The 20,978-nt window shown below is 29.5% G+C and overlaps 1 protein-coding gene across 8 annotated transcripts in view; it reads right to left on the reverse strand.

Annotated features, from left to right (window-relative positions):
* The window catches only part of LOC123291644 (glutamate-gated chloride channel), a 132,495-nt gene extending 123,756 nt beyond the window's left edge, over nucleotides 1-8,739 (reverse strand). For all 8 annotated transcript variants that reach the window (XM_044872003.1, XM_044872002.1, XM_044871997.1 and 5 more), the window contains exon 1: nucleotides 8,536-8,739. The gene's annotated coding sequence lies outside the window, so the exon portion shown is untranslated. The remainder of the gene's footprint in view (nucleotides 1-8,535) is intronic.
* Between the last annotated feature and the right edge of the window lie 12,239 nt (nucleotides 8,740-20,978).

Consider the following 20,978-nt stretch of genomic DNA (forward strand, 5'->3'; position numbering starts at 1 on the left):
TCTTTCAACGTCAAACTGCTTTGTTCTTGGACTATAGCGCTATTGCAATAATGCAATTATATTACCACCTATTGGTATGCAATACCTATCTTAATATTTAAGGCTTAAAAATAAGGTAATTTCAACTGAAAATTGAAAAAATCAACAAAACTTTGATTTTAGATAGATAAAACGATGCTAACTTCTTGATTTTTGTTTTTTAATTCGAATTATTCTTATATAATTAGTTTCGAAACGATTCAAGGGAAAATAAACATAAAAATCATATACGACTAACTCTTAAAGTAACTCAATTTTCTTGAATCTCATCAATAAATATGGAAATTATGCAATTTGAACTATAAATGAATAAAAGCACAATATCAAAAGATTTTGTCAAGGAAATATCTATCTTTAAAGTAGAATGAAGAGCATTTAATCATTATATCATCTTAGATGTGAAGTTTCCGACTAAATTGAAAAGCCACTACAAAAGAAAATTGACACAAAGGAAAACATTTTAAACAGCAAGTAGATATTTGTTATTTAGTTATTTCAATCAAAAATAAATAAAAAATCTAACGTAAAAGTTACATAACTTCTATATACTCAATATACATGGCAGAAAATGGTCTCTTATCTACACTTCATTAAAGAATATACCAAATATATTTTGGCATTTTGTCTTAAACGTAAATAAACATACCAAGTAATCTTTTTTTAAATTTCCAACAAAATTTTTCCAGAACGGATTGGAATATCACAAAATGGTAAATTGCGGCTCTATTTTTCCGGGGGAAATGAAAAAAATCTGTCTAGTTTTATTTTCCGAAGACACTTTTCTAGTATAAGGATGTACAACTTTCTTTTTTAAATAGAACTAGCTATGATTTTTCGTAGTAATGATTCTTTGCCTCAAAAATTAATTTTTGTTTCTAAAATACGTAATTTGCTCGATGAATGTATTTAGACTTGACATCTTTTATGTATAAGCAAAAACAGATGAAACACATATACAGAGTGGACCATTTTGACCAATCAAAAAATAACTTTAACAAAAGTTCCAAAGTTTGATGTTAGACCACAAGCCCAGGCTAAAATTTTTCAGCCTAAATGACTCACCATTAATCATGTTGACAAGGATATTCCTATATGTAAAAGTGAGTCATTTCACTCGACAAATTTTAACATGGGCTTGTCGTCTACGTGAGACATCATATTCTGACATCAGATTGCTTTCTGAATCCTGATTTGAGATCCTGAAAGGTAATAAATAGAAAAATACTTTAAATTGGGTTGATTCTCATAAAAAAAACTAACATTTTTTATTCAAAACATTTTTCGAAAATAGTTAGCTTTCGTAGGAAATGCGACTTAAAATTATGTCATTATTGCATTTAATCGGAAGAAAATACGCTTTTAGTTTATCGATATTTGTAGGTCAAAGTCATGGACACAGGTGAATGTCCTCTATTGCTCCTGACAACTTTTGACTAAAGCATTTTTTGTAACTAGCGTGAATTTCCTCCGAAAGCTAACTATTCGAAAAATGTTTTTAATACAAAATGTTAGTTTTTATGAGGGTCAACTTTCGAATTTATAATAATTGAGTTGCTTTAATAATTTGACTTTTAAAGCAACTCGGAGAACAAGGTTCAATATGATGTCAAAACATGATACCTCCCATCAAAGTCTGTAACTTTTGTTTAATTTTTGATTGATTAAGATGGTTCATCCCGTATTTATATTAATAAAATTAGACCACTTATTCTCAACTATTTATCTAGATTCTGGACAAATCAATCATCAAAAATTTTGTTCAAATAATCAAGAGAAACCCGCGGCGTATATTTACACATATAGAGGTAAAAAGCTTTCTAGTAAATGTTTTCTTGGTATGTTTTTCAAGTAAGAAAGAAGACAAAAAGCTATTGAATAAACTTATCGAGTGAGAAAAACTATCTATCTAATTGAATTACATGAAGTATTTTTTTTTTATATATAAACTGAAATACGAGTTAACTGTTTACATCTTCTGGTTTACTTCACTGTGGTAATAATATTAAAACGTAAAGAATGAAGCTAAAAGCCAAAGAAAATATCTACTTCAGTGTATCTTAAAAAAATTGTACCATACTGGTATAATTAATGAATATAGGTAGCAAACTGTTTCAAAAGAACAAGAACTTGTTGGAAATAATATGTAATTCCACTTAAAAAATGAAATTTAACTCCTGTACTGTATTTTCGTTCCCCCTAAAAATGAACCGATACTTATCTTGAAACTTTCTAGAAAATCTCCCTGTCCTGTATATGCTTAATATTAAAACTATTATTTCTCACAATGTAGCTCAACTCTAAGCACCACCGTTAGATATTTTAACCCCCGAACCAAGAAAAGGGGTATTATATATTTGACGGCTATGGTCAAATATATCCTAAGTGTGCCCTTCGTGGACAGCCAATATAAACTAACCTAACCTAATCTGTATGCAACAACCTACAAAGTCAATCATTTACTCGGTTACTAAATAGGTAAAATTGTTATTGCAGTCAAGGAAGCGCTTAGGTTAAAAAGTAATCCACAGAACGGTCCCGCGTCTCCAATGACATTTCCATTTAGCTTTTTATTCAGCGAGTAAATAAGTGACCTTTCGCTTTGCATGTACAGATTAACTAACAAAAATCTTTTAGCCAAATCTTGCTTAACTATATGCAAGGGAATTTTGGTGTCCAAACCCCTCGATCCAATATTAATGTGGTTACAACTTATTTATTAAAGTTATTCTCCACAAAATCATTCGAATATATTGAATCAATTGTTTCATATCTAATCGCGATTCATAACACCTTTTATTTGAGATACCTGGTTGTTCTAACTTCTTAAGTCTTTAGACTATAATGTACTATAACTTTATGACTTAATTTTATACTTTTTAATCAAAAGAGAAAAGTTATTTGTAATTCAAATAATTTTCTACGTTATAAATTTTTTTTATTGGACAAAATTTTTTATCATTTGAAATGAAAATTCATTGCAAAGTATATTATTAATGAAATAATTAAAGCAAGCAGTTTCCCTTACAGATATCTATTGTCTGTCCTTAAGAATATCGATTTTTTTTTTAAATATAAATTACAGTTTGAGTAGCTTCCAGAATATGCGTTAATTGAGGTGCACTTCTAGAATTTAACTTTAAAAATGTATTTAAGAATGCTTAGTCACCCACAGCGAAAATTATGGAAATAATGGCCGCGCTTACTTGACACCCAGAACATTTTTTTTAACCAAATAATTTTTGCATTCAAGTTGTAATAATAAAAACAATTATTCATAAATACATTATTCATAGAGTCTGAAAAAAATCGAAAATCTCCGTGGGTTCACGAATGCTGGGAAGGGAACGCATCATTTTTAATTTGAATTTCTAGATATACAGTCTGAAGTAAACAAATTCAAATTATGTTAGATCACATTTAAGCAAAATACGAGCGCTATCACCAAATTTTTTTTCAATAACTTGTTTATAATTCGATTTGAACAAAGGCTAAGTAAGGAAACGGAAGAAGACTTCAAAAATTTGTATAGGAATCTAATTTTGTTTTTAGATAGCTTTTAAAAATCGAAATATTTTGTTTGCTTTCCCTTTTAAACCCATATTCGTAGGTTTTACGTATTGGAACAATATAGATTTTTTAGTGTAAGAATATTTACTATATGTGTTTTTTTTTTTTTCGGGAAGAATTATCGCGGGATTTTAAGAAACATTAAAGTGTAAATTTTTATTTCGATGTTATGAGCATATAACGAGTATAACAGCTTCTGAAAAACAGTAGGTGTGCGTAAGTATACTAAAAAATATATACACATAAATATACTAGCTGTACCACAGCGTCTTTGTTCATGATTTCTTGAAAATCAATGTTTAGGTTTTTAACAATATTTTATGGTGATTTTGGTCCAGTTTTGACAACGATATCCAGGAGAAAACCAATAAAAGTCTTAAATTTGCATTAAGTGTGCACGACAAGAGGATGAATAACTCAATATCTCGCCAACCGATTTCTACGATTTTCTTTTTAGTGACAAATTAGCTAGTGTAATTCAGATTCACTAAAATCACAAAATTAAAAAAAAACTTTTAACAAAAAGAAAACCGACTTCAAAAACAAATTAATATGCACTAAAAAGTAAAAAGAAAAAAACGATAATATAATGTAGTTAAAATAATTGTTATTTTTGGAGTCGGTGTCAGCCAAGCTAATGTAGCAATCTGTTCTGTCAGAGTTGTTTCCTGGGTTGACTCAAAAAATAACAATGATTTTAACTACATTATATTATCGTTTTTTTTTTACTTTTTAGTGCATATTTATTTGTTTTGGGAAAGTTTTTCTTTTGAAGTTCGGTATTCTCAAAAAAAATCAAGTCATGACGAATTTTAAATAATAATGACAAATTTTAAATAATAATTATTGTTTATTTTCATATTTTAGAGCTAGATAATGTTTTGTACGATATACTTGCGATAACACATTATTAACGCACTTCTGCGAGTATTCAACTCGTGCTACGAATCGTTCTACAAATTTCGCAGCGTACGTTAATAATGCTGTTATCCCACTAGTATTGTAAATAACTATAGTTTTATATCAGCTTCAAATGCAACAAATCCAATTTTCCACCAAACTTTTGTATACGGAAATCTCAACGAAAAACTAGAACCGTTGAATTTTCAACGTGTTTCATAAATACATTCACTAAATAGACATTTATTATTCATTCAAAAATAATGTCGAACAAGATTTTCCTCTTTTATCGATAAAAGAATTTTTTATTATGCAGTAGAAGGTACCTATTGTTTTGTTGATATCATAAAATGTCATCACAAATTCTTATGAGATTTTTATTTTATGTCGAAAATACGTAACGATTGTGAGTAAAATAGTAAATAAATTTTGTTTTGCATGCAATGATATCGTATAGCTTATTTGCCAATCACTAAGAAGAGACAAATACAATATTTATACTTTATAGCATTCATCACGAATTATCATTTAAAAGGTTAAGCTGTCTATAGGCACACTGATAGCTATCGAGTATTGGAAATAAGAAAGGTTATTCTACAACTTTCCTTCTGATAAACATTTTCATTTTATTTTTTTAATTTGCAGCGTTTAAACTCGCCCTTCAAACACAGCTAACAACACTCTCCATTCAATTACTTTTCAAACGAAACAAAAAAATATCAAAATCGGTACAGTTTTTTAGCCGCTACGATGCCACAGACAGACAGGCAGGCAGACAAACACAGATACATTGCGGCCATACTTATAACACCACTTTTTTTGGTTTGAGAGTCAAAACGAATTCCATTCACTTATGTTTTTGAAGTGAAAACTTCTGTGACCACGTTAAGCTATTTTTATACCATTTATATATGAAATATATCAAGGTATACTATAAGTTTAGTCCTAAGTTTGTAACGCTTATAAATATTGATTCTACAAAAAAAATTTTGCTATAGGTGTTCATAAAATCACACTATTAGTACATTTCCGGATGTCTGTCTGCCTCTCTGTCAACACAATAACTCAAAAACTAAAATATATATAAAGCTGAAATTTCTATAGGGCTTACGACCGATCACTGAAGCTAATTACCATTGGGTACAGTCAGTACTTGGATGGAGGACCGGTTCCCACTATACCTATTGTATATCATATCGTATACAGGATGTCTTTGACTCGGTGGACATAGCTTAAGAATATAGGCACTGTAATTAATTAAAAATTTGTTTCGAAATGTCCCTCCACTGCCTCAAAACACATTTTTGTTTTGTTTTATATGTTTCAACTCTCTATGTATCTCAGTGTATCTTCTAAATAGAACATAATGTTTTTATATATTTGTACGCTACATACGAAAATTGTCCGAATAAGTTTTTTCACCGTCGAAAATGTAGGGTAAACTTATTAACTTCGATCGATATCGCTAATGTAGTTATAGGGAGAACGTTAGATATATTATATAGCTCCTTATATATTTTGAGAATTCTAGATTAACCTTGATTGCCTTCATTTTTCGTTCAATATCCATAAGCACTTATTTTGAATAATCCATTAATTTGCATAGTTTTATGTAAACATAATTTTTTATAGTTTGTTAAATCGAACATTGTTTTGGCATCTGTAATACGTTTATTATAGTTCGGGAAAGTGGGTCAAATGATTTTATGTCCAGGGAAAAAAGTTGCAATAGTCCATTCAAGTGTAAAGAAATAAACGTTTTTTGCTAGGCCCTCTTTGCAGTAATTACAAAAAGAGTGTAACAAAAAATGGTAAATATTTCTAAACACTTAAAAAGCGATTACGATCTTTTTGGGCAAACATTTCTATTATGTACCACTGCTCAAGCAAAGTGCTGTATCACGGATACAAGACAGTTAGTGCGCATTTATTTATCGGTAACTGATCATGAACCTTGAGTCAAATAAAATCTCAGCTGAGGATGTTAGATAGACCCACAACGAGAAAGATGTCTGTGAGAAGAGAACCTTGTAAAGTTTTTAATATTAGCAGCATCATACATTATTTGATGCTGCTAGGTGGGTGTTATTCTAGGTACATTACGGTGTGATTCATGGTATCTTATGATCTTACCAAGGATCTTACCATATTACAAAATTCACAAAAATTGAAATAATAGAAAAGGACGCTTTCAAGTAATAAGTGTATCAACAAATTATCATTATTTTCTCTCTTTGTACCATTTGTTGAAATTCTTGTGTTATAACTTTTATCACTTCTATTTTTGAAGACGGTAAAATAGACAGAACAATTCAAAATTAATTGCAAGCTTACAAGCTTGTTTTAGAAAAAAAATAGATATCCAGCCCATTACTTTAAATGTGTGTATCATCAAAGTCTTACCTTACATAGATAACAGTACACTGTTATTATAGGTACTAGAATATAGATATATAGATAGATATAAGTATAGATAGGCTCTTTTTAGGTTAATGGAAGTTAACTTTCAAATAAAATTGTAATAAAAGTATCTTCAAAAGTTATATATATATAAAATGTATATTGTAGATATGTATAAGCCTATAATACATGCAACATCGCCGAATATCCCGTTAGAAAACGTACAAAACTTGGTAAAATGAATATTGATGTATGTACTTTAAAGTTATTTTCTTTAACAGTAAAAATGTTAGGAGACTTAGAACACTAAAAGTATTTTCGATTTTTTAAATATGAAAACTGCTATTGTTTACAATATATACAAAAAGATTTTGTATACTTTTATACATATTTTTCTGGTATTAGGTGAATATTTTGTAGTAAAGAAGATTTTTATATTACACTAGAAATGAGAACTCAAAGGCACAAAATATGCTTCCAACTAAATAAGTATAAATTTTTGGAGTTAAACTTGCCCTTAAAACGTAACTAAAACACTCTGCATTAAAATAACTTTCAAACAAACAAAAATTAGTTCATCTGTTTAGGAGCTACGATTAAGCCAAAGATAAACAGACAGACGCGCATAGCGGTCAAACTTATAACACCACTCTTTTTAGTTCGGGGGTTAAAAATAGTATTTATATACAAAAAATATGACCCTCTTGAGGGACAAAATTACACCACCTCCCGTAGCTGATTTAGAAGAAATTGTACAGAGTGGATAGAGTAAGGATATAGGCTTAACCGAAAATTAATTAATTTCGTAAAGTTTAGAATCCTGGTTTTCATATATGCTTCTTCAATCTCAATATAAGATTTTTGTTGAAAATTATACTTTACAAAATCGTTTATTTAGGGTCGTTTTTTTCATGCACTCCCATTACATTCACTCTCCATTCCATTATCACAAATAAAAGCCACTTAGTTTAAATCTTAATCTTTGCAGGAGCTTCCATTGTATGCTCATAAAATCAAAAATAGTAAAATCTCTTTAAAATAAAACTCCTTAATAATTTCTTAGAATTATTACATAGTGTATAACAAAGAAACTTAAACTAATAATAAGCCACAAGTTTAAATTAATATTGAAAACTGAAATTCCTATTATACAAGCTTAGAAAAGTCGAAGTTCTTTGTACTTGGTGTTTATTGTCTAACAAACTCCACCCTCATTAGAATATAGATATAAGTATGATAGTTAGGTTTCTCCAGATAACAAAGAAAACTATATATATTTTTAAATGCAAATTATCGTAATATATAAATACTTTAAAGTTTTTCTTCTAAACTTTTATGAAAAATTAAAGAAAACAGAGTAAAAAGAAAATAAGAAAATATACTGATTACATAATAATACCGCGACTGGTTGACCAAACATCACCGTCGATTGTAGAGGCAAATAACTTAATACAAAATGAATACTAATTTGTTTGAAACCGTATAAAGTCATAAACAGAGACTTTTAGTATTAATAATTAACATGCATTTTTCATAAAAAAAGTATCATAAAAATATATTTTTTTTTTTTTAAATATAATTAAATTTAAATATCGGCTTAATTAATTTAAACTTAAAAGCTAAACCTACCAAATATGTCACCTTCCAAAATATGAAACTTTCAATAATAATAATGATTGTAGCTCCATAACGATACAACAACGAACAAACTCATTGAGAACATATGTATAAAAAAAGTTATACAATACACTACAATTGAATATGAACTTTTATATAAAACACATGTATAATTTTACAAGTAAAAAGTTACATCAATGTTTTTTTGTTATTGTTGTTTCAAGTATGAATTTTATTACATTTTATTTTATAAACAAAGAAAAGAGCCACTTAAAATCACTTCAAAATTTGTTATCACTTAAGAAAAGCACTTTACGATGAGAACTTATAGCAACAACCAAAAATTTCTTTTTTTTGTATACACTTCAAACAAATAAAAAACAATCACGAAATAATTTTTTCTTTTTCTTTCACATTAAAAAATAATAATTAAAAATTTTTTAAATTTAAATTGTTTTAACATTTTCATTTTTAAGATTATTCATAAAAATTTAAATATCTTAGGTATACTTTCTTTTTTTTTGTTTTTTGATATTGTGTTATTTAATTATTGTGTTATCGGACGTCGCGATGCGATGATATAGACGTCGCAGCGTCTGATTGTGGCAGGCACGACGCCGCTTCCGCGCAACCAAATGAACGTATTACGCCGGCGTATATTCATATTATATATTCTATATTACATCGAAAAACTTCAAATAATACTGCATTCGACGTTATATATATGTGTACATGTTATGTATACCTGTTAAATGTATTATATGTAGATGGTTGTATCGAATAACTTCGTAACAATTACTCGAAACCAATTTCGAAATATTATTTTATTTCTAATTTGCATACAATAAAATGAATCTAATTATAAAAAAACCTATTCTTATAGTTACAAATTTTTATTTCATAAAGCGTTCGTTCTACGAAATATAATTAAGATTTTTCCCTTTATCCGATAAGACATCAGCTACTTAAAACAATAAATCTGGATGCAACATGTTTTAAAAGCTTAATACTTCTATGTTATACACGTGGTCCACCCAATTCACGAAAATCATACATAACAAAACCATTAAAAATCCGGTTTTAAAAAGTGTAGGTATTGCGTATTAGATAATTTAGGGCAATGTTAAATTGGCAGACAAAAATATGTCAAGTGTAAATTTTATTGTAAATTTTTAATTACGCTTTAAATTAAAACAATTCGTTATGCGTGAATGTGGCAACAACTTTGATGGTTTCGTAGACAGTATATGAATTGCAGATGATGAATATTCAATGATTTTCACAATTTTATTTGTATTTGGTAAAAGGGAGAAAAATAAACGACCCGTATCATTGTGCTCAACTTCAGATACGAAATAAAACTTATACGAAAATGGCTAAATTCGAAATATATAACATCCTCTCATGTTCAACTTTGAGCTCCAAGTAAAATTTCTAATTCGCCCTAATGTCTTAGCAATATTTTGTATTATAAATCCGTATTTTAACTGAAAACAAGTCAAAACATACAATTAATTGAGTTAATTTTTGAAATATAGAAAATGTTTAATGTCAGTGCTTGCTTTATTTTTAATAAATTGGAAAAGTTTAAAAGACCAACACAATAACGACGGCCATTTGTTTTGGTTTTCGAAAATTTCAACAAGAAAACAAATATTGCTATAGTTTGTTTTCTTTTTTTCGTGAATTTTTCGCAAGACCACTAGTTGAAGCTACCTGCGTGGAAAATGCGGCATATCTTTTATGGTTTTGGAGAAAAAGAACATCAAAGTTTTGTCCTAATTTGCGATCTTTAGGTAAAGAGTGATTTTTACGAAAATATGTTTCAAATAAAAGTTGTTATTAAAATTATCTATAACCAGTGGACAATCAAGACGCTTACAACGGTACCTCACGTGTCAAATTATTATAATTAGTTTAGAAATTATGAGGGGACAGATGAACTAAATCCATACATACACGCATACATACATGCCGGTCAAACACATAACCCTTGCCGCCGTCGAGGTAAAAAAGAATATAAGCCTATCAAACAGATATTTCTCCTCAAACAATGAATAAAATTGGCCACATCTTACAACGATAACTTTCATTTTTAAATTATTCAATTACAAAATTTAAAAGAAAAATGCATTAAAACAAAAGAGAAATTAGCTCGAAATTTTATTTGACAAACCGAGAGTAAATTCATGAGGGGTGGCAAATTTTATATCAGAATTTGAACAGTTACAAAATTGACTTTACTAATTCAAGAAAGCTTATATTTGAAAACAACGAGAAATTAAATTACTCGGCCCTTCATTAGGAAACATTAATAATTTAAAAAAATTTATATGATTGCCAAAAAATTTATTTTCTTTTGTGTTACGAAATTGTATTTATTTTGAGCCAAACAAGTGTTCAAAATAAATAACAAATTAATGAGTTTTAAATATTTTGTACTCAATCTAGGTAGTAAGCTGAATGATTACTATATGAAACAAAATACCATAGTCGTTAGCCCAGGCTCATAGAATTCCTATGTATACGATTTATGGTGAATGTATGGATTAAAAGAATTAAATAAAGAAGTTCGATTGCCTAAAATGACAGCTGAAAAGTTAAGAAATGAAAATAAATTCTGGGTAGCCTATGTTCGACATACCACTTTTATCGCAAATTATTCGTCAAACATTTGTAGTTTAAAATATAACAAAAAAGTACTTATGAATATGGAATAAATCCTTAAAACAAAATTTACATTTATTTTGTAGCCCTTTTATTTTTCCATAATAAGACAATTATATAAAAACTAGCTGTGAAGTACCCGCTTTGCTGGGCAACATCCCCACTTGCACCCCTCCCTCCACATTTCCTTTCGTTGGATAACAGTTTCGTAATGTACACGTCATGCTCTTTTATTTGATACCCCACTTAGGTATATTTGTAAATATTCGATAATTCCTTCCCACTTTCTCGCTACACCTTTCTACCCTCCGAAGGTTAAAAGTAGATAAAAACAATAGATCTTTGAAGCTGGTTGTATATCGTGTCAATATTTGAGCTTAATCGATGCACAACTTTTTTAGTTTTTGAAGCATATCCCTTTCAACCCCTATTTCAACCCCTTACTCTACTATAATATGGATGTATTATACATAAAAACCTTCCTCTTGAATCACTCTATCTATTAAAAAAACCGCATCAAAATCCGTTGCGTAGTTTCAAAGATTTAAGCATACAAAGGGACATAGGGACATAGGGCCATAGGGACAGAGAAAGCGACTTGGTTTTATACTATGTATTGATTAAAAATATTTGAGATTTACGCAAGAAAATAAATCATTTTCCAAAATTTTCCCAAATATTGTTTTAGGAGCGTCATAACAATGTCACATACGAAGTATCAGTCTGTTATTAATTACCTATGAAAAAGATATTGAACTGCAGACTATTTAAGATTTGGAAAGAAACGATTGACAGTGATTGATAGAGCATTTGTTCGTACATTCTACAAAGTAAAGTGTCCGACGTCCGACTAAACAAAAATTAAAATTTTGAGAGTGCACATTTTATCCAAGCACTTTTAATAGTTTTATTTTGAAGCAGTCTCGTAAAAATCAGCCTGTATTTAAGTTCAACGTACTTATAACAAAATCCTTTTAAATTTTATTTGAATACCTATAAAAATCACAACATATTACCCAAATATTTTTGTCAATAAAATAAGTAATTTTGATTACATGATTGAAAAAGAAAAATTGTTTTAATCGACAATTCGAATTTGTCGACTAGATCATTAATAATGTATATTAATGGATGGATTGTATTGTAAAACAATATTATTTTTTCAAGTCAAGGTGAATTCAATTCGTTGCGTATTGAAAATTATTATGTTCTATAGTCAGATTTACAATGAATGTAGATATTTATCTAGATGAAAATTAACCAATGAACATAATAAACTCAACACAATGCAAAGTATTTGCTGTTGTAAAACACACAGCTTATATCGTACATCCATTTGGTATAAATGTCCCGCAACCTTGTATACCATGCACCTTTCGGTGAAAATGTGGGCATAGAAAAAATTAAAAAGGTTGCTGAAGTTGCAGCTTGAACAAAATATTTTGTATATCTATTATTGTACAAAATAGGGTGCTGTTAACGACGGTGAACATAAACAAAAATTTAAAAAATCAAAAAACCCGACTGAGTAAAAAGTGAACCAAACTTCATAAAAAATGAACTTTAATTATAAACTAAAAGAAAAAAACAAGTCCAACAGGTTACATAGCGATTTTAACAGTCAAGACAAATTAAAGTCGATACCGGCTCAAATCTTCCTAATAATGGGTCCCGACTGTTAGTAGACCAGTAGCACTCGCAAAATTAAAGCAAATCGATTGACGTCAGGATCATCATAATCGGACCACGCGTGTGGTCTCTATTTGGCCACATAGAAACACACATACATTCTTTTCACAATATGGCGTCTGATAGTCGCCCTATTGAATTTTCGGGACTGTCATATCTTCAGTAGCACTCACAAAGCTAAAACAGCGTTGTAAACAATCATGATCAGCGCGCGATAAAATTTTTTGGGGCTCTTTTTCGATATAGTCTGACGTATTGCTGATTATAAATCAAACGTTAAATCTACAAATAAAAATATATTTATATCGAATAGACGAGAATATTCTATTTAAATCCATACCACAATGTTTCTAGTCTAAACAATTGGCCGGTTAGATAGACTAACCACTTGATAAATAAAATAAGTAAAAAGCTAGTGATTCTCAAACTGTATGGTGGGTAATCATCCACTTCATCCCAACTTATTACAGAACTAGGAATATCAACTTATAGCTATGAAGAATTATTTAATACACAAAAAATTATTTCTATTATTTCGATATATATAGCTGTTCTGATCATTTCATTCTAAAACTTTACAAGAGAAATAGATAAATCGATATACAAATTATAAGAATGAATTTTTGTTGACTTCGAGTAGAGACAAATTTCCTGCGAACGCCATACAACTCCTATATCCAGCAGATTTCCTGCGATTTGAAGGGTAATATCCATCAAAGAGTTTGTTATCAATGACAAATCGAATATGCTACAATTAAAAAACTTTCTAGCGGAATTTAATTGTTAAACATAATATGAAATTTCGCTGCGTTTGTTGGGGACGATTTCATGCCTTGGGCATAACCAAAGCATCAATCGGTAACCTACCCGCTTCATTGGACAATTTCAACTTTAAAAACAAAGACTAGCGCGCTATAGTCCTCACTTATCCCCCCTTTTGTCTACAATTTCATGAGTTTAAACTTTTTGGTACGGAACCCTCTTTTTTTAAATAAAACACAGCCTATGTTACTCACTAATAATGAAGCTTTAATATTAAAAACTAATTTTCAAATCCGAATGAAAACACGATAATGGATTCAAAAATGACAAATTTTCATTCAAACTTGCATCCCCTTTTTCACCACTTTAAGAGTCAAGTTCAGAAAACCAATTTTGTCAACAAATTATTAGGTATAAATTAATTAATTTGCGATCAATCGACTTAAGCGTTCAAAACACAACCCACCTTGATGAATTGGGACTAAAATCTTATTGCTGGTGAAAAATCTAGCAACATTCACACGCACGACTATACCAGGTCACCAGCTAAAAATGGTATCTTTGTACTCAATGTGTTAAAAATGTTGAAGCATGCTGATATAAATGAATCATGTATATTTTATTTCTGTTATAAATTTTCTATTGTTTTTCTTTGATTAAATTATAAATAAACTTAACGTTTCGATAACTTTGATAGAAAAACTCAAATCTAAAACCTTCTTTTTTTTTTTGTTTAACAAAATCGATTATATTCTACAAAAAAAGTAATCGATCGAATTATTTTTTATATGGCATCTAATCTAATTCTAATTTGGCAATCTAAAAGAGGTAATATTAAGCCTCAACTTAGTTTAGGCTAAGTTACAGAGGCTGTCTTAGATTGAAACAAACAATAAAGTGAATTGTGGTACCCGATAGATATTCAAAGGTTGCTTAAAAGAGGCCAAAAAAAAGTGCCATCTTACATTTTAGATCTTTGAAAGTGTGTAAGCTGACTGTCTTTAAATACCAATGTTAGCATTACTGCGGGAAGTTGAAGTTCAAGCAATAAATTTTATTCCATTATATTTCAACAATTTTACCGGAATTTTATCTGATTTAATAACAAATATTAAAACGGGACGTAATTACACTCATACTACGAAGAGAAAATGTCTTAGACGACTCAGAAGAAAATTGTTCGAATAATTTTTCTTACGTCTATACTACTATGCCCCACATTGTATTAACAACTTCTAATTATAATACTTCAATGGCTATGTATTTTAAAACGACTTCATACATAACGATCCGGGAGGTTCACGGGAAAAATCCGTACGAGATGGTTGGTCTTGATTTTAGTTTTGTTTAAAAAATATCCTATCTTTTTTAACAAGTAGTCACAATCAAGGTTTAGATATATACCCCCAAAATGAAATAATTCTTGGGAAACTTTTTCGACATGTTACTACCTGCCACTTTGTACCAAATTTCGTCCTTCTGACTTTAATCAGAAGAGAGTTATATGCCACCAAACTTTTTTCAAATATCGTGACTTTTTTAAAGGTGGATGGGACAAAACTTCATGCAAGTGGCTCATGAGTCCATCGATGTTATTTTTACTTTGCATTTCCACAATATTATTAAAACGAGTGTTTTTTGGATGGGGCCACCAAATTTGGTTTTGCTCCGGGGCTTTTTCAGCTCTGGATGTGAGATCGAATCTTGGTGTAACGGATAAGACGACGTACTCATCTGGCACGAATTTTTCCCGTCTATCTCCAATTTAGCTCTCATAATTAATAATAATAACAAATAGTTTAACACCATCTAAACGTTCCAAAACCAAATCATCAGAATCAAAAGTATGCAATGTCTATGTCAAATTAAATATGTAAGTACGTACATAAAAATAATAAACATATCACCCAACACAATTGAAATTTTGCCAAAGAGTCAAAGACGATTTATCATGCATTACAGTATACAATTCAATGTAGATATCTAATTATTATTTAACTAATAACTGAATTATTATATTAGTCCAGTCATTATATAGATTCGGATATGCATATGAACTTAACAAACTAAAATTTTGATTACGTGAATGGGGTATAGAAAAGCTTAACTTTTCCGACATCTTGACAAAAAAGTTAAATTCAATTATTTCATAATAACTCGGTTCTCCGTTAAGATATGAAATTTTTTATGCAATACTTTTTTGTTGCTTTTCTCACGATCTACAATAAAAGTCCTTTACATTTTTGACCTATCGTCCATCGTTATTGAGATATCGATCGAAAAAACTACAAATTCGTTTTTTATTTTTTCAGTTGTCTCAAGTCTTTTAAAATGAGCGTACTTGTTTTTCGTGAAAATGGGCGATTGTTTCATTTGGAAAAAAACCTCTAATTGAAGACATTTATTTTGAACACGTTTTCCAGACTTATCTACAAGTTCAAACGTGGCTTGGATTTTTCAAAGATCCTCTGGAATGGACTCGAACCAATTTGCACTACAGCCGAACCCGCTCCACCTGTGCTTTTGAAACTCATACCGTACAAATGTAAAAGAAAGTGTGGGTCTGATTGTGGGTGCAAAAAAGCAGGAATCAGTTGCTTCGTTATTTGTTTGCATTACAGTGGACAGACATGCAACAACGTCGTCAGACTCGACGTTCTACTCAACTACGATGATGATGATATTTCAACCGTCACAGCATCATCTACTTTAGGTCAAGAGTCTTCACGACTCGAAGAGTCTACCGTGTAGGAACTTCTCCAGCCAGGACAGTCAAACATTTTGACACCATACATTTTTTCGATATCTTTCAAGAGAAAAAAGATATAGCAAAAAACAAATTTCATTATTGATTATAATAAATAGCATGGTTTCAAAATCAAATGGTTGGAAAATAAAATACTTCTAAGGAAATTCTTCTTTATCATCGAATAAAATGCCGAATGGCGTATCATAATTTATTCCCCTTAAAAATGTTTATAAGAAACACGCGTATATTTCAAACGCATTGCGTCTAGCATTAATAGGTTGAAAAATATCAATAATAACATAAATTAGCTCATAAAAATAAAAATGTATCTATAAAAAGAGCAAACTTTATGTGTTTTCACACTTTTTCTAGATTTATATAACATCCAAGCTTTTGTATATCTCTACCATTATAACATCATTCCTGTAATAATAACATTTATAAAAAAATATTTATGTATTTTGAACCTCATTCAGACACACAGAATGTATCAAGAATACCAGCGCTGCGAGCTTGTTGTCACGAGAGCAGAAAATTATTTAATTATGAGAAAATGAGGAGTAACAATTTGGCGTTTTCATAATTTCTTTCATTTTTCTTTAAAAAAAAGTTTAACAAGTGAAATTTACAAAATTTAAAAAACCTCCGATAAATTTTTCGAATGCGGAACCCTAAACTCGCATTTGCAATATATCTAAGAACACGCTTCATTAAATTATCTTTCAAACAAAATAAAAAAAATCAAAATCGGTTCATCCGTTTAAGCGCTACGGTGCCACAGACAGACACACACACACATAGCGGTCAAACTCAGCTTTTCAGGGAAAAAGTAGGACGTAAAAAATAGACCCGGAAGAAAAGACCGAAAAAACTTCTGTAATAGTAACCCATTTTTTAATACAAAGGCTAAAAACTACAGAACCCAACAACTACAAAACTAAAATTTGCGATCTTTTTTCTCGGCATATTTTTTCTGATTACCAGACGATCCTCAAATAATCAAAACTTATTACGTATTCCCGTTTCGTTTAAATGATACAAATTTTTAACGATAGAAAAAATTGATGGCTACGCCACTGGTAATTATAATATAAGCCCTACAGGCAACAAACTAAGTCAAGGTTACTATGCATTTTCACTGGGTTTGTTTTGATTTTTTATGTTATAAAAAACTGTTGCTTTTAGGACGTGTTTTTTTTTTTTTTTTCATGTGGCCATTTAAAAAGTGTTTTTTCAGGTATCCATTATAATAATATGCATATTACAGTAAAACCTCGATAAGTTAAAAACCAAGGAAAATATTAAATAATTTGCTTTAATTTTAGTTTTTAACTTAAGTAAGTTAAAAACTAAAAGTAAGTTAAAACTTTAACTTAGTAAGGTTTTTCTTAGTTAGACAAGTTCAGGAGTTTTTAATGATTCATAATTATTTTTTTTTTTTACTTAATGAGATATATTTATGTTCTTTATTTGATTATGAATGTTGTGTTATCAATTTGTACAATAATTTATTATAAACACAAGCATTAGGTTAAATTATGATTAAAAATATAGATGCTTCCAGTTATTAAAGTCGTCAAAACATTACTTATTGTCCCAAATTATTCGTTTAAGTTATTGAAGCTTTATATATTTTAAGTAAAATAGTATATACAGTTATTAATTTATAGAGATTTTTCCGTTATCGATGTTTAATTTATCGAGATTTTACTGTAAAAAAAAGTTCACCAGTTGGCTCATAAAAGTATCAACAATATTATTACAAATAAAAGCTAGTGTTAACATCACACAACTTTCATACATTCACTTACCAAAAATATTTTGAGGGTAATTTGTGTAATAAAAAAACATTTTTGTTAAAAAAACTTTTATCGCCATGAATCTTCGATGCAAAAATACATTCCAAAAATCATCATTACAGAACAACACCTATATTTTCATCCCTTATAGAATCATCCCTTATATTTTTGTCGCATGTTTAAGAAACATTATGGATATACACGAATATTAAGAGCTCTTATTTGAAATTTTAAGCACAAAATATTTAGAAAATATGGTTTGTTTTTGTGGCAGTTTTTATTTAAGTATCAAAAAATAAAAACTTCTTTTAAAAGTGGTTTTTACTAGAACGAGCTGAATCCAAATCTGAGGTCAAAACTGCCCTTCCAGATCATACGGAAAAAACAAAATTTTTCCTTTAATATACATCAATTCAAATTCGTACATCAATTTCCATGATTTTACCCTCATTTTAAAGCTTATCGCAGAAAAACTAAGCCCACGGTCTAAAAAGTGTACCGTACCGATTTGATGGGCAGCGATTCGGTTTTTAAGATATAATTTTATTCAGTATGTAATTTGTATATCGTACATGTAATAAAATTGCCTATACACAATAAAAAGAAAATGAATTACTGTCGATATTTTGTATCACTTATTATATATTATTTCCCGAGCCTGTTTTTTACAGGCCCTGGAAACTTTAATATACTCTTGATATAGGAACAATACATAAAGAAATTAATACCTATAAGCTAGATAAAGTCTGTTTCCTTAATGTATCTAATCCATAGGTGTTTGTAATACATAATAAACACCTTTACAATTAACTTAGGACATTTTTATGAAGCACTTAGTGAAAAATATTATATAATGTTCTTGTAATATTAAATAATAATCATAATATGTTATCAGTGTTATATCAGTAAAACTTGTTGGTACCCACCCAACTACCCCATACAGTACATTGCACAATATATAAACCATTATTTTTTGCGATACGCGTAAGCGATATGACAAGTAATAAGTGTTTATAATAGTAATATATGTTTTTTTTACATACACTTACATATCAAGTCACTTAAAATCAACCTACAAACATTCTATTTGTAATAGTATGATGTCAAATAGGCTTTTCATTGTGCTTTTGTTAATATAATAACCTAGTTTTTGTAACTTGAACATAAATGCTACATCTAGTTAATTATTCAACCAAGTTACAATGAATGACGAATTAACCATGAAAAGGCATTATTAATAATAACTGACGTTATTATAAAATAAAGTGCCTGTAGTTTTAAAGTAGTTTCTCAAAAAGTAAATGTGTGATCATACTTGAGACTTCTGTTTCGAATTTTATTAAAAATCTCTGTTAAAATTTGGGAAAATTAGAGAGTCAAATTTTCCGATATATACAATAGTTTTTGAAATATTGATACCTCAAGATTCAGAGAAAATCACTTATATAATAACAGTTGATATTACGATTGAAGTCTACGGTTTGTCGATCTCGAAAGCATACTTATTTTAACTCCAATATACTTTTTCTTAAGGGACAAATGGCAGAAATGGATGAATGCTAATGGTCAAGGAAAAATCATTGAAATTTTCTGAATGCACTTAAAAAAATACGAACTAGGTGCGAAAACAAATGTTCTAGGGTTGCAAGTTAATATTTTCTTGGTTTAAGGAAATTTTTTAACATTCCCAATTTCCCATACTTAATAAGTATATCCATACTTATTGAGATCATTGACTCAAGAAATAAGGAGCAAGGGGCGTTATTTTTTCTATAAAACTGAATATCTGGAAAAACTTTCAGCAAAACCTAGCTGTATATCAAAATCTAACTTTTTTAAGTATTCAATCGCTTAATTTAAAAATGACGAATATCAACTGCGCTACATTCACCTGAAATAAAGACCATACCTAATTGTTTTCGAGTGCATCGAATCAATAAAAAAATCTGGGCAAACATAGTAAGTTTATTATTCGTTGGGTGTCCGACCACTGAAGACGTAATGGGAACGAAGAAGCTGACAAATTAGCCACAATGGCTGCAGGTACTCCATTAAACGGCCCAACCAACCATTTCTTGGGATACCTACCGAATTCAGCCGCTCTTGGGTAGATATTCATGACCACGACCATATAAAAAAGTTTTAAAAATTTAATAGTGTCAAGTTTCAGAGCGTTAGCAAATCTCTGCAAATGTCATGAAGAAGAGGAAATTGAAATACGCAATTTATTGAAGATGTAATACTTCTGGAGCACCTTTGAAGCAAAGGAAGTACAATAGATCGAACTGGTCGCAGTACAAAAGATTTGCTAAGATGTATACTTACTCCTCGAACTTTCGCATCGAATATAATCTAATCAAGCACTTTTACAAGAAAATGCAATCAATATAACACAGGTAAAGTAATAAATAAATAAATACAAGCTCATGGTTAATATCGATTATAAATTTTGCAATGAAACACTCATGAAATTGAACAGTAAAGTACAAATACATACTGACAGACTGACAGACATTCACTATTTATTATAGTAATATAAAGAAATGAAGTTTAAAAATACCTAAAGAAATGAGGTAGGTAGTAAAATGCAATTTGATTGACTGTGGATAATATGTAGGTATAGATGAATTAACATTGCATTGTAAAAGAAAATATAACAAAAACCTAACAAAGGCATAGAAAAATGTGCACAAAAAGTCTATGACAATACAAAGTATAGAATGCGTTTGTAACCGAGAGTTGTAAGAGTTCAAATAGCTCTAGTCAAGATACTAGTGGTAAGTGTAGAC

This window comes from Chrysoperla carnea, chromosome 2 (genome assembly GCF_905475395.1).
Source record: "Chrysoperla carnea chromosome 2, inChrCarn1.1, whole genome shotgun sequence".
Classification (NCBI taxonomy): domain Eukaryota; kingdom Metazoa; phylum Arthropoda; class Insecta; order Neuroptera; family Chrysopidae; genus Chrysoperla; species Chrysoperla carnea.